Consider the following 10,457-nt stretch of genomic DNA (forward strand, 5'->3'; position numbering starts at 1 on the left):
CCTCCATGTCCCTGCGGTGTCCTGGCACTGTCCCCACCTTTCCCTGGCGGTGTCCCCATGCGTGTCCCCTCCGTGTCCTCAATGCGCTGGCGGTGTCCCCAATGATCCTGTAGTGTCCCCAATGTCCCCACGATGTCCCCAACGTCCCCAGGGTGTCCCCAATGTCCCCAACGTCCCCTTGGTGTCCCCAACGTCCCCTCCAACATCCCTGGTGGTGTCTCCAATGTCCTCGTGGTGTCCCCACGATGTCCCCACGATGTCCCCAACATCCCCAGGGTGTCCCCACGATGTCCCCAGGGTGTCCCCAACGTCTCCCTGGTGTCCCCACAGTGTCCCCGCGATGTCCCCAACGTCCCTGCTGGTGTCCCCACGATGTCCTCGTGGTGTCCCCAATGTCCCCACGATGTCCCCTTGGTGTGTCCAATGTCCTCGTGGTGTCCCCACGGTGTCCCCAACGTCTCCCTGGTGTCCCCAACGTCTCCCTGGTGTCCCCCCGGTGTCCCCCACGATGTCCCCAACATCCCTGGTGGTGTCCCCGCGATGTCCCCACGATGTCCCCAGGGTGTCCCCAACGTCCCTGCTGGTGTCCCCACGGTGTCCCCATGGTTTCCCCCCGGTGCCCCCGCGATGTCCCCAACGTTCCTGCTGGTGTCTCCAATGTCCTCGTGGTGTCCCCACGATGTCCCCAACATCCCTGGTGATGTCCCCATGGTGTCCCCACGATGTCCCCAACATCTCCCTGGTGTCCCCACGATGTCCCCAACATCCCCACAATGTCCCCACGACGTCCCCAACGTCCCCGCGGTGTCCCCACGATGTCCCCAACATCTCCCCGGTGTCCCCACGATGTCCCCAACGTCCCTGGTGGTGTCCCACGATGTCCCCACGATGTCCCCACGATGTCCCCACGATGTCCCCAACATCCCCCCGGTGTCCCCACGATGTCCCCAACATCCCCACGATGTCCCCACGACGTCCCCAACGTCCCCGCGGTGTCCCCAGGGTTCCTGAGCACGGGGGACCAGGCGGCCAAGGGCAATTATGGACTCCTGGACCAGATCCAGGCGCTGCGGTGGCTCCACGAGAACGTGGGGCACTTTGGGGGCGACCCCCAGCGCATCACCATCTTCGGCTCCGGCGCCGGCGCCGCCTGCGTCAGCCTCCTCATCCTCTCCCACCACTCGGAAGGTACCGGAAACGGCCGGAAACGGCCCCAAAACCACCCCGGGTTCCACAGGACGGCCCCGAAAATCGCCCCAAGAGGGGGGGAAACTCTGCAAAAACGGCCCCAGAATTGATTCATTCAGGAAATTCCTGCAAAAACGGCCCCAGAATTGATTAATTCAGGAAATTCCTGCAAAAACGGCCCCAAAATTAATTCAGGAAATTCTGCAAAAACGGCCCCAGAATTGATTAATTCAGGAAATTCCGGCAAAAAGCGGCCCCAAAATTAATTCAGGAAATTCTGCAAAAACGGCCCCAGAATTGATTAATTCAGGAAATTCCTGCAAAAAGCGGCCCCAGAATTAATTAATTCAGGAAATTTCTGCAAAAAATGGCCCCAGAATTGTTTAATTCAGGGAATTCCTGCAAAAACGGCCCCAGAATTGATTAATTCAGGAAATTCCTGCAAAAACGGCCCAGAATTGATTAATTCAGGAAATTCCTGCAAAAACGGCCCCAGAATTGATTAATTCAGGAAATTTCTGCAAAAACGGCCCCAGAATTGATTAATTCAGGAAATTTCTGCAGAAACGGCCCCAGAATTAATTCAGGAAATTCCTGCAAAAACGGCCCCAGAATTGATTAATTCAGGAAATTTCTGCAAAAACGGCCCCAAAATTAATTCAGGAAATTCCTGCAAAAACGGCCCAAAATTAATTCAGGAAATTCTGCAAAAACGGCCCCAGAATTGATTAATTCAGGAAATTCTGAAAAAACGGCCCCAGAATTAATTAATTCAGGAAATTTCTGCAAAAATGGCCCCAGAATTGTTTAATTCAGGAAATTCCTGCAAAAATGGACCCAAAATTAATTCAGGAAATTTCTGCAGAAACGCCCCAAAATTGATTAATTCAGGAAATTCCTGCAAAAACGGCCCCAGAATTAATTCAGGGACAGATCAAGGACAGATCAAAATCCCCATGACCCCAAACCCTGGTGGAACCCCAATCCCAATGACCCTGATGACCCCAAATCTTGATGGAACCCCAATCCCCAAGACCCCAAACCCTGGTGGAACCCAATCCCAATGACCCTGATGACCCCAAACCTTGGTGAGACCCCATCCCCACGTCCCAAATGACCCCAAACCTTGATAGAACTCCATCCCCATGACCCCAAACCATGATGGAACTCCATCCTCACGTCCCAAATGACCCCCAACCCTGGTGAAACCCAATCCCAATGACCCTGATGACCCCAAACCTTGGTGAGACCCCATCCCCACGTCCCAGATGACCCCAAACCCTGATAGAACCCCAAACCCCAAGACCCCAAACCCTGGTGGAACCCCATCCCCACGTCCCTGATGACCCCAAACCCTGGTGGAACCCCAACCCAAATGACCCCAAACCCTGATGGGACCATCCCCAAACACCTCCCGTGACCCCAAACCCTGGTAGAACCCCAATCCCCATGACCCCAAACCCTGATGGGGCCATCCCCAAACACCTCCCGTGACCCCAAACCCTGGTGAAACCCCATCCCCAATGACCCCAAACCCTGATGGGGCCATCCCCAAACACCTCCCGTGACCCCAAACCTTGATAGAACCCCAACCCCAATGACCCCAAACCCTGATGGGGCCATCCCCAAACACCTCCCCTGACCCCAAACCTCAACCCCCCCGCCCCATTCCCGGTGCCTCGGTGGCGCCCCCATTCCAGGCCCGCTCTGACCCCGCGTCCCCCCGGTTTTTCCCCCAGGCCTGTTCCAGAAGGCCATCGCGCAGAGCGGCACGGCCATCGCCAGCTGGTCCGTCAATTACCAGCCCCTCAAGTACACGCGGCTGCTGGCGGCCAAGGTGGGCTGTGAGCGCGCCGACACCGGCGCTGCCGTCGAGTGCCTGCGGCGCCAGCCCTTCCGCGCCCTGGTGGACCAGGACGTGCAGCCCGCCCGCTACCACGTGGCCTTCGGGCCGGTGGTGGACGGCGACGTGGTGCCCGACGACCCCGAGATCCTGATGCAGCAGGGCGAGTTCCTCAACTACGACATCCTCATCGGCGTCAACCAGGGCGAGGGCCTGAAGTTCGTGGAGGACTCGCTGGAGAGGCGAGGACGGCATCTCGGCCTCCTACTTCGACTTCACGGTGTCCAACTTCGTGGACAACCCTCTACGGGTACCCCGAGGGCAAGGACATCCTGCGGAGACCATCAAGTTCATGTACACGGACTGGGCGGACCGGGACAACGGCGAGATGAGGAGGAAGACGCTGCTGGCGCTCTTCACCGACCACCAGTGGGTGGCGCCGGCGGTGGCCACGGCCAAGCTGCACGCCGAGTACCAGTCGCCCGTGTACTTCTACACCTTCTACCACCACTGCCAGACGGACGCGCGGCCCGAGTGGGCGGACGCGGCGCACGGCGACGAGATCCCCTACGTGTTCGGGGTGCCCATGGTGGGGGCCACCGACCTCTTCCCCTGCAACTTCTCCAAGAACGACGTCATGCTCAGCGCCGTGGTGATGACCTACTGGACCAACTTCGCCAAGACGGGGTGGGTGGCGAGGGGAGGGGTGGGTGAGGGGTCAGTTGGGCGGTCAGTTGGGTGGTCAGTTGAGTGGTTGAGTGGTCAGTTGGGTGGTCAGTTGAGTGGTTGAGTGGTCAGTTGGGTGGTCAGTGGTTGGGTCAGTTGAGTGGTTGAGTGGTCAGTTGGGTGCTCAGTTGAGTGGTCAGTTGGGTGGTTGAGTGGTCAGTTGAGTGGTCAGTTGGGCGGTCAGTTGGGTGGTCAGTTGGATGGCCAGTTGGGTCGTCAGTTGAGTGTTTGAGTGGTCAGTTGGGTGCTCAGTTGAGTGGTCAGTTGAGTGGTCAGTTGGGTGATTGAGTGGTCATTTGGGTTGTCAGTTGGGTGGTCAGTTGGGTGGTCAGTTGGGTGGTCAGTTGGGTGGTTGGGTGGTCAGTTGGGTGGTTGGGTGGTCAGTTGGGTGGTTGGGTGGTCAGTTGGGTGGTTGAGTGGTCAGTTGGGTGATTGAGTGGTCAGTTGGGTGCTCAGTTGGGTGCTCGGTTGAGTGCTCAGTTGGGTGGTCAGTTGAGTGGTTGAGTGGTCAGTTGGGTGCTCAGTTAAGTGGTCAGTTGAGTGGTTGAGTGGTCAGTTGGGTGCTCAGTTGAGTGGTCAGTTGGGTGGTTGAGGGGTCAGTTGAGTGGTCAGTTGAGTGTTTGAGTGGTCAGTTGGGTGTGTTCAGTGCCCAGCTGGGCGGTCAGTTGGGTGGTTGGGTGGTCAGTTGGGCGGTCAGTTGGGTGGTCAGTTGGATGGCCAGTTGGGTCGTCAGTTGGGCGGTTGAGTGGTCAGTTGGGTGCTCAGTTGGGTGGTCAGTTGAGTGGTTGGGTGGTCAGTTGGGTGGTCAGTTGGGTGGTTGAGTGGTCAGTTGAGTGGTCAGTTGGATGGTGACTTGAGTGGTCAGTTGAGTGGTTGGGTGCTCAGTTGGGTGTGTTCAGTGCCCAGTTGGGTGGTCAGCTGGGTGATTGGTCAGTTGGCTGATTGGTCAGTTTGGTGGTCAGTTGAGGGGTTGGGTGGTCAGTTGGGTGTGTTCAGTGGTCAGTTTGGCAATCAGTTGAGTGATTGGTCAGTTGGGCGATTGGTCAGTTGTGTGACTGGTCCGTTCAGTGATCAGTTGTGTGATTGGTCAGTTCGGTGCCCAGTTGTGTGATTGGTCAGTTGTGTGATTGGTCAGTTGTGTGATTGGTCAGTTGGGTGCCCAGTTGTGTGACTGGTCAGTTGTGAGACCGGTCAGTTGGGTGGTCAGTTGGTCAGTTCGGTGCCCAGTTGTGTGACTGGTCAGTTGTGTGACTGGTCAGTTCGGTGCCCAGTTGTGTGACCGGTCAGTTGTGTGATTGAGTGGTCACTTGTGTGATTGAGTGGTCAGTTGTGTGACCGGTCAGTTGGGTGGTCAGTTGGTCAGTTCAGTGCCCAGTTGTGTGACCGGTCAGTTGGGTGGTCAGTTGGTCAGTTCGGTGCCCAGTTGTGTGCCCGGTCAGTTGTGTGATTGAGTGGTCAGTTGTGTGACCGCTCAGGTGGGTGATTGGTCAGTTGGGTGCCCAGTTGTGTGACCGGCCAGTCCTGCTCATCCATTTGCTCACTCCCCTGTTCCCGCCCGCAGTGACCCGAACCAGCCGGTGCCTCAGGACACCAAGTTCATCCACACCAAGCCCAACCGCTTCGAGGAGGTGGTGTGGACGCGCTTCGACGGCAAGGACAAGCGCTACCTGCACATCGGCCTCAAGCCGCGCGTGCGCGACCACTACCGCGCCAACAAGGTGGCGTTCTGGCTGGAGCTGGTGCCGCACCTGCACAACCTGCACCAGCTGCCGCCCTCCTCCACCACCACGCGCCTGCCGCCGCCGCCGCGCCGCGCCCCCGCCCACGCGCCGCCCCGCCCCGACCACGCCCCTGCAGCACGGCGGATTCACCGGGGGCGATGAGGATGAGGATGATGAGGGCGACGGGCGCCGGCGCTTCGCGCCCTTCCCCGGGGACTCCCGGGACTACTCCACGGAGCTCAGCGTCACCGTGGCCGTGGGCGCGTCCCTCCTCTTCCTCAACATCCTGGCCTTCGCCGCGCTCTACTACAAGCGGGACAAGCGCCCCGTGGGGGAGGGGCTGCGGGGCGGGGCCCTGGGGGTGGGGCCTCGGCGGCTGAGCCCGCCCCCGGCGCCCACGTCATCGTCCGGCCGCGTGGTGGCCACCAATGACCTGCTGGGGGGGCACCACGGGGGCGGGGCGCTGGCGGCGGAGGAGGAGCTGGTGCAGCTGCAGCTGAAGCTGCCGGCGGTGGGGGGCGGGGTGGGCGTCATGATGGGCGTGGCCATGGGGGGCGGGGAGCCCCCCGAGGTGCCGCCCTCGGGCCCCCCCGATTACACCCTGGCCCTGCGCCGCGCGCCCGACGACCTGCCCCTCCCCCCACGCCGCGCACGCCCCGCCCCCTTCCGCCGCCCCAGGCTCCGCCTCCTCCTCGGGCGCCGCCGCCCCGCCCCCCCTCGCTGCTGCCCCCGCCCCCCACCACCATCACCATGGTGCCGGGGGGGCTCCCGGCCCTGCCCCCCTTCGGGGCGCCCTTCCCCCCCGCCCGGCCACAACAGCGCCCTGCCCCACCCCCACTCCACCACGCGCGTATAGGGGGGGAGGGGCGAGGCGGCCCCGCCCCCCCAACCCCCGCCCCCCCCGGCCTGGAATGGACTCAAAAGGGGATGGGGGAAACCCCGCCCCCAACCCCGCCCAGCCCCCATCAGCGGGACCCCTCCCCCCCGCCCCACCCCCCCCCCAGAGTTTGGGCGCGCCCCTCCCCCACCCCAGGAAGGACTGGTCGGAGCCCCTCCCCCACCCGTATCAAAAATTGGGGGGGGGGGCGGGGGAAACCCCTCCCCCCCCTCAAAAAATGGGGGAGCCCCTCCTCCCCACCCCCGCACACTCGTTCCCCCGCCCCTCCCCCCTCCCAGTGGGGGCGGGGCTGAGCCGCATGGGGACCCCTCCCCCACCCTGGGGACCCCCTCCCCCCACCCCACAAAAAATAAAAAAAACCCGCATGGGAATCCGCCCCTCCCCCACCCCAGCAGGAATCATGGGGGGGGGCGGGGTTCGCCCCTCCCCCATCCCCCGCCCCTCCCCCCAGCCCCACCCCCCAAAATTCGGGGTGGGGGAGGGGCCGACCCAGTGGGGGAGGGGATTTGGAGCCCCTCCCCCGCCCCAAAAAAGCTGCATGATCCTGATTGGCCGGGCCAGAACGAGGCCAAATCCCGGGGGGGGGGAGGGGTCCGGTCCCCGCCCCTCCCCCTCCCCCGATTTTTTTCCCAATTTTTGATTTTTTTTTTTTGTTGTTTTTTTCTGGGTTTTTTTGCCGCTTTCTTGGATGGAGAAATTTGTGCCAAACGTGGGGGGAGGGGCGGCCCGGCCCCTTCCCCTCCCCCACCCCAACCGCTGCCCCTCCCCCACTCCATGCCCATAAAAATGGCCGTGACCTTTGACCCCGGAGCGTCACCATGGAGACAGGGGATGAGGAATGGTGATGACGTCATCGTCGGGAAGTTGTGACCCCGCCCCCTGTGACGTCACTGCTCGACACGGTGATGTGGCTGCTGTGACGTCACTTGTGATCTTATGACGTCATCGGTTGCCATGGCAACCCCACCCTGTGACATCACTGGTTACTATGGTGACGTCATCTCGTGACGTCACTGGTTGCCACGGTGACATCGCCCCTCTGTGACGTCATTGGTGACCGTATGATGTCATCGATCGCCGTGGTGATGGTGCCCTGTGACATCACTGCTCACAGCTGTGACGTCACAATTGTGATGTCATTCGTTTACCTGTGACATCACCGCTCGCTACGGTAACATTGCCCTGTGACGTCACTGGTTGCCATGGCGACGTCTCCTTGTGATGTCATTGGCTGCCACGGTTATGCAACCACTGTGACGTCATGGGTAGCCCTATGACGTCATCAATCCGCTTGGTTGACGTCACCCGATGACGTCACTGGTTGTCGTGTCAAGCTCACCCTATGACGTCACCTCTTGACACTGTGACGTCGCCGCTGTGACATCATCAGTGGCTCTGTGACGTCACCAATTGTGTCAATGCCACCCTATGACGTCACCGCTTTGCCGCTGGGACGTCAGTGTTGTGACGTCATCCGTTACCCCGTGATGCCACCAACTGCCATGGTGACGTCACCGTATGACGTCACCAGTCGCAGTGGTGACGTCACCGCTGTGTCGTCATTGCTCTCCCCATGACGTCACCGACTGACACATCGACGCCGTTTGGTGACGTCATCGGTCGTCATGACGACTGCGTCTTGTGACGTCTCCGGTTGCCATGGCGACGTCACTCCCCCCCTGACGTCACCGGTTGCCACGGAGACCGCCCCCGTTGCCGCGGCGCCATCACTGTGACCCCGCCCAGGTTGCCATGGAGACGCCCCTCCCCCACCTCCCCCTCCCTCCCCCCCCCCAGCTCCCCTCGCCCCTCCCCCACCCCAGAGCTTCTATTTTTATTCCCGGGGGGGCCGCGGGGGGAGGGGCGGGGGTGGGGGAGGGGGCGGGCGGGACCCCCCCAGCGTGGGGGGGGGGAGGGGGGGAGGCGGGGGCGGGGGGAGGGGCGGGGGGGAGGGGCGGCCCCGCGGGCGTTTTTAATTAAAAAAAAAGGAAAAAAAAAAAAAAGAAAAAAAAATTCCAGATAAAAAACAAAAAACCGGAACCCGGAAGTGACGGAGAGTGAACTGCGCATGCGCGGGGAGGGAGGGCGGGGCTGGGAATGGGGAGATCCCATTGGCTGAGAGGGGAGGGGGGAATGGGAGGGACTGGGGGGAACTGGGAGGGACTGGGATGGACTGGGATTGTACTGGGGCAAACTGGGATAAACTGGGAGGGACCGGGAGGGAACTGGGGACAAACTGGGATAAACTGGGGCAAAATGGGATGGAGTGGGGGGGAACTTGGATCAAACTGGGAATGGTCTGGGATGGAACTGGGAGGGACTGGGATAAACTGGGAGGGAACTGGGAGGGACTGGTCCATACTGGGATGCTCAGATCCAGGCTCCGAACTGGTCTGAACTGGTCTGAACTCTCCCACACTGGTCTGAACTGGTCCATACTGGTTTATACTGGTCTATAGTGATCCATACCGGTCCATACTGGTTTATACTGGTCCATACTGGTTTATATTGGTTTATACTGGTTTATACCGGCCCATACTGGTTTATACTGGTTTATTCTGGTCCATACCGATCCATACCGTTTTATTCCGGTTTATTCCGGTTTATTCCGGTTTATTCCGGTCCTTTCCGCTCGGTTCCGTGCGGGGGTGGGGGAGGGGCGCTCTGGGGACGTGCGTGGGAACCCGCGCGGGGGGCGGGGCCTCGCCCACGCCCCTCCCCCGCCCCCCCCACGGCGCCTGCGCGCCGCCCCCTCCGCGCCTGCGCGGGCCCCTCCCCCCCCCCGCACGCCCCCGCCCCCTCCCTCCCACGCCCCTCCCCCCGCTCCGGCTTTTCCCACGCCCCTCCCCCCACCCGCCCCCCTCGGCGGGACCGCGGCGGCCGCGCGCCCCCCGCCCCTCCCCCACCGCCGCCCGCGGGACCCCCCCGGGAGCGGAACCGGGACCGGACCCGCCCCTCCCCCACCCCAGGAGCCGCGCCCGCCCCTCCCCCCGCCCCGCGCGCGCCGGACGCGACCCCTCCCCCACCACCCCCCGCCCGCCCCTCCCCCACCCCCGCGCGCGCCGATCGGGGACCCCCAACCCCCAACCCCCGACCCCTCCCCCCACCCGCGCGCGGACCCCTCCCCCACCCGCGGGGCCCGGTTTGGGTCGAGGGGGGAGGAAGGGGGGGGGAGGGGAGGGGAGGGGGCGCCCCTCCCCCACCGCAGGAACCGCGCGGGGCGCGACCCCTCCCCCACCCCCCGCCGGGTGCGAGTCACGTGATCCGCGAGCGACCCCACCCCCACCCTCCGCGCCCCTCCCCCCACCGGGAGACCCCTCCCCAAATTGCCCCAAATTTCACCCAAATTTTCCTCGAATTTTCCTCAAAATCTCCCCAAATTTTTCCTCAGATTTCCCCGAAACTTCTTCCAAATTTTCCTCAAATTTTCCTCAAATTTTCCCCAAAACTTCCTCAAATTTTCCCCAAATTTTCCTTTAAATTTTCCCCAAAACTTCCTCAAATTTTCCCCAAATTTTCCCCAAATTTCCTCAAATTTTCCCCAAATTTTCCTTTAAATTTTCCCCAAAACTTTCCCCGAACTCCCCCTAAATCCCCAAATTTCCCCCCAAAATTCCCCCAAATTTCTCCCAAAAATCTCCACAAATTTTCCTCAAATTCCCCCCAAATCCCCTGATTTCCTCAAAATTTCCAATTCCCCCTGAACTCCCCCAAATCCTCTTTAAAGCCATTGAAATTCTGCCTAAAATTCCTTTTTTAAACCCTAAAACTCCCCCCAAAATCCTTAAACCTGCCTAAACCACCCAAAACTCCCCTAAATTCCCCCAAAATTTCGCCTCAAACCCACTTGAAATTCATTTTCCAGAAATTTTTTTAAACTTCCCCCAAAAGCCCCAAAACCTCCCTGAAAAAATCCTAAAAACCTCAAAACATCCCAAAACACCCTTAAAATAACCCCAAACCCCCCAAAATTACCTCAAACCCCTCCAAAAAACCCCAAAAACTCAACCCCTCCAAAAAACCTCCAATCCTCCCCCCAAAAAAACCTCAAAAAATCCAAACTCCTCCCAAAAAACCCCAA

General features: G+C 60.6%; 1 pseudogene; it reads left to right on the forward strand.

The window, feature by feature from the left end:
* Nucleotides 1-926: 926 nt before the first annotated feature.
* Nucleotides 927-6,995, forward strand: LOC139585980 (neuroligin-2-like; annotated as a pseudogene).
* Nucleotides 6,996-10,457: the final 3,462 nt, after the last annotated feature.

Source organism: Agelaius tricolor, unplaced genomic scaffold, assembly GCF_023055355.1.
Source record: "Agelaius tricolor isolate 1412-34295 unplaced genomic scaffold, bAgeTri1.0.p SCAF_99, whole genome shotgun sequence".
NCBI lineage: Eukaryota > Metazoa > Chordata > Aves > Passeriformes > Icteridae > Agelaius > Agelaius tricolor.